Raw genomic sequence first — 5,280 nt, 5'->3', positions numbered from 1 at the left:
GTACATAGATATACGCAGACGCCTACAATCGCAGAAACACACATTATAATAATATATATTATAATATACCTTTGTACTAACAAAGCAGGATTCATGCACAGTACATTATTTTCCCGACCTGGGTCTGCTAATGTCATGAACTACGTAGCAATACGATTGAAATTTTAAATAGAAAGTTGACATTCTGTCTTTCGATGTTTTCGCCAGTTTTCCAATACATATACCCTTTGCCTAGTTCTACGTCCACGCAACGTTCATTGGAATTTTATTGTTATTACAATTGTTATTTCTATGATTATTGTTTTTCTGTTGGCGTTATTGTTATTATTATTATTATTATAATTATTATTATTATTATCAATTTCTGCCTTTCTGCTGTTTACATTATTTTTTTCATCATCATATGGAACATTATTTAGTTGTTCTTGGTATTATTGCTTTTTAAAATTTTAAATACATTGTATCACTACAACTGCAACGTATTTCTTTCTCTTATAGAAAATAGCAGAAATGATGAACGATAATTCTACATGTGTATTTTTTCCTGTTATCTACTCTTTTTTCTGTGGGAACCGAGGTTTTCTTTTTTCGCTTTTTCTTTAAAAAATTCTAAGATTAAAAATGACTTTGCAATGTATGGTTTTATTTATATATATTAATTATATTACACATCAATGATTTGCATTGAATTAAAATTATGATGATGAAAGTGAACAATGTTCGATGTGGTTTGAGAATGCACTCTTTATAATAGATGTTCCCGTTGCAATTAAATGAAATGTTGTTTCACGTATGCCATACTACTGAAGTCATCGGTATACTTGGACTACATGTATATCGATGCCTCTTTAATGTAACTTAAGATTTAAAATTGCCAGTATAATGCTGTCTGTGGCTACGTGCGAGCCCATGTGCATCCAAAAAATTATAAATGAAATGTGTATGTGTGTTGTTATAAGAAATAGTAATTACATGTATAACATCTTTTTGATTTTGTGTGTGTGTGTGTGTGTGTGTGTGTGTGTGTGTGTGTGTGTGTGTGTGTGTTTGTTTGTTGATTTGTTTTGTTGTTGTTGTTTTTTGGGTGGGAGGCAGCTGCACTGTAAGTGAGATAGTCACATTGTATGCGTGTGTGTATGTTTGTATGAATGCGTGTATAAAATGAATGCGTGTATAAAATGAGTGTGTGTGTATGTGTGTGTGTTTGTGTGTGTGTGTGTGTGTGTGTATGTGTGTGTGTATGTGTGTGTGTGTGTGTGTGTGTGTGTGTGTGTGTGTGTGCACGTGCATGCGTGTGTTTAATTTCCCGATAGCACGAAAAAAAAATGAGCGCTTTTGTTTTGTTAAAAGGAGCACAGCGTTCGAGATCACTTGAGCAATCTAGTAGGCCTACGCCCCAGTCGGTGCACGTAATTTCCAGTACAGTATGTCGATGAATTACAACTGCGCAAGAAAGGTGTGTAGTGTGCATAACTCGGGTAGGGTATGAAGGTATATGTTGAAAAGTGTGTTGCTGTGGTTTTATATCGTTGTTTAGGATGAGGATGATAAAAAAAGACACATATTAGCATAATTTATCTTTAAAATTATGATATATGCACAAAATGCTTGTCAAGTTTTTAAAAGTGTTGTATCATCATCATCATCATCAGCATCATCATCATTTTCTTGATTGTTTTCATCATTTGCATCATCTCCCCTTCTCTTCCCCATCCTCTGAAGTACATGTATCATAGTTTTTGTTCAAGCAGCCAGTGTTATTTCTATGTCCATCGCTTTCCCCATCCACCACAACTGCAACTTCAATGGTTACATATTTTGATTAAAGACGTCATGCCTGTCCCTTCCTTTCCTCTTAAGGGGCACTGAATTACTGCTCGCCCCTCCCCTCCCCTCTTTTCCCCAATTCCACCATACCTCTCAACCATTCATGAAGACAGACGAGGACAATTAGCGATTATTTATGTATTATGATGTCCCTGTTACGATCTTCTTTCGCGACACCGCTGTTTTAAGTGTACCTCATGCGCATTTAGAAATGATTTGTATTGTGAATATCATGTACTGTTTTAACAACTCTATACTATGTCGTGTAGCTAATAGGTGAAAACATCTTTTTCGTTTGTGAGTTTTGTACACCACCGATGGAATATCATTATTAAGTTGTATTGGTATTTCTTGTTTACATTAAAAATTTGTGTTTGTTATATTTTGTTTTGTTTATCATTTCTCGAAAGGCACGAAGAAATAAAAATGACTTAAGTACAAACGAATGTGATCTTTTTTAAATGATGTAACTAATGTACAAAAATGTTACTAAAAGTACTGGTACATGTATTTCAGTAGCATTTTTGTATTTGTTTGTTTTGGGTTGTTAGTTTTTGTGTGCGAGAGAGTCTTTTACAGCAGCAAAGTTTCTGGGGGAGTAAATGCATTTGATATCAGCTGTCATGCATTCAGTTTTCAATATCGGATAATCTCGTTCAGTGCAACTTTGCTGCTGTATTATGAAAAAAATCATTATAAGGTGAACACATCTAAATATAATATATATGTATGGATGTTTATAATATACGTACATACATTATATGCATGCACCTACCTACCTACCTACCTACCTACCTACCTACCTACCTACCTACCTACCTACCCACCTACCTACCTACCCCACCCACCTATTTACCTACCTACCTATTTACCTACCTACCATACACACAACGACAGATGTTGTGAAACGATAAAGTATTTTGATGATGAGATGTGATTATAATCAATGTGAAGCTTGCTCGAACATCGGTATATTAAAATCTTTTTTTTTTTTACATTAGTGAAAATGTCATAGCATCACACTACGAATTGTGGGTGGTTGGCGGCTGCTCTGGTGTGGTTTGTTTCTTTTTTCCTATCACACATCCAATGTCCTTATCCGTCTACATTTTAAAATATGTTACTGTCAAGTAACACCTCTTATCTTCGACACTTATATGACCTAATTGTTTGCAAGTGCCGCAAAACTCTTACTAAAAGTAAAACCTAGACGAGTTTCCGAATACTAGACACGGCGTCCATGAACCTGAGAAAAAAATAGCATTCACAAGTTTTGGAACGAGTTCACTAAATTTGATAAAGACATTGGGATACAGGATGGTTGGCGGGTGCTCTAGTGTGGTTGCTTCTTTTTTTTTTTTTTACAGATAAGGTTCCGCTGAAATTAGAATGAACCCGAGGGGTGCTCAAAGTGTGTGCTATTATTTTGAGGTCCAAGTAGTGAGACTTTTAAACGCTCGCTGGCTAACCCTGCGTTGTACTACGTTAATGGAAATAACGTCATTCTGTATTTGTATAGGCATTCTAAACAACAATGAAACTACATGTATATGAAAGGTCGCATTTTTTTCTATGTTTCAGCATAGCCTAGTTTTATTTTCTACAATGTGCGCGTGCGCACGCGCGCGCGAGCGAGCGTGTGTGTGAGTGTGTGTACGTGTATGTGTGTGTGTGTGTGTGTGTGTGTGTGTGTGTGTGTGTGTGTGTGTGTGTGTGTGTGTGTCCGACAAAGAGGTCCACATGTCAGCAATTTTCGACATTAAGGTGAAGTTAGTTTCATACAGGTTTTTCAATTCAGAAACGGCTAGTTTAAAAAACACATTTTTGGAGATATTCCAGGTTTTGTAAGAAAAGGTATGAAAAAAAGTTTAGGAAAACCATTTTTCAAGTTAATTTTTCCACAAAAATAAAATAACAAGCACTAGTCACCATCGATTCACTTATATCATTTGACATCTAGTAATATAATAAACGCACAAAAAAAAACCGTGAAAAAAAAAGAAAACAGAAAGTCACCAAATGGTGTGCTGCTGTGACATTTTCCATGACGCACAGAAATCAAAACTGTAGCAATCTGTAGAAAGACAAAACTGATCTCAATACATGTAAAACTAGGTCAAACTTAAAGCTGACCTGATTGTCTAGAGGTTTTACTCTCAATATGCGCAAGTTATGCCATTGGAATGTAAACGACCGTATTTATGCACTGGTTGCGTCAAATGGTGTCTGTTATATGCATTGATTTAATACGCAGTCGAAGCTGCTCTAACGGATACCTGTTCAGGACAATCATATGTACAAACGACCTTTCCATTACATTTTTCTACATTAAAATGACACTTCCCAAGATATTCATCTACCCAAAACAATCATTTTTCACCTGACAATAGGTAGTCTTCATGGACAAAGTTAACTAACTGTCATCATCAACTGCTATATCTGCGATATACATCGGCCACAATCCCTTTTCATTTATTCCTTTGCTCGGATACTCTTTTTAAAAAGCTATATTACCCTGACTGATCTTTGCCCGTCATCCATCTGTTTTGTTTCTCCAAGTAGGTTGCACTAGGTCCACCCCTAACTACAATCATATTAAATTTTCGAGAGAGAGAGAGAGAGAGAGAGAGAGAGAGAGAGAGAGAGAGAGAGAGAGACAGAGAGAGAGACAGAGAGAGAGAGAGAGAGACGGGGAGAACGAAAGAGAGAATGAGAGAAGGAGTGTCCGAGACACACGCCAAACACGTTTATGTCACACACAGAATTCAAAAGGTTGCTTTTCACCAATTGAATTTTTACGTTTTTCAAAGAACGTATGTGAATTTGTGCGCTCCTTAAACACCCACCACCCCTTCCCTCTTTAACAAAACACTAGCACAATCAAGACAACAGCCTCAGACCTCCCACCTCCCGCGGACCTGAAATCTCCCCATACCACCCCTCTGTCCCAATGTAGATATCTCCTTCAACCACTCAACAGACTATCTCGCACCGTTTCAAATCATTTTCCAGTTTAGAGGGGCGAGATTTTGGCCCCATTACGCATTCCCGACCTCCCCTCAGGGCAGAATGGTGTCTTGTAAAACAATAAAGCTCGGCGTATCTAGTAACCCCGTGGTGGATGCACGTGTTGAGGCCACATAAAACACCAGTGAGCCTACAGGGACGCCCCCGACAGGCAGAGAAGCCAGGCCAGGAGCGCGCTGTTTCCTGGTGGGGCCTCGCAGAACACCCGAAAGTCGAGCTGGGCGAACACCCATTTCCGAATGAACCGGATTTTGGGTGTGCCCTTTCATTATTGATATTAATAAGTTTGTTTGATCTCAAACAAAGGGAAGTACATTTACTTCGACACAATGATTGTCATGTAGTGCTGTGAAAAAAAGAAAGACAGAAACAACAGAGAGGAAAAGTAAAGAAGTAGGACCTACCAGTGGCACACCCTCCCCCCCA

The sequence above is a fragment of the Aplysia californica genome, unplaced genomic scaffold, assembly GCF_000002075.1.
Source record: "Aplysia californica isolate F4 #8 unplaced genomic scaffold, AplCal3.0 scaffold00520, whole genome shotgun sequence".
Lineage (NCBI taxonomy): Eukaryota > Metazoa > Mollusca > Gastropoda > Aplysiida > Aplysiidae > Aplysia > Aplysia californica.
This window is presented reverse-complemented; position numbering follows the sequence as displayed.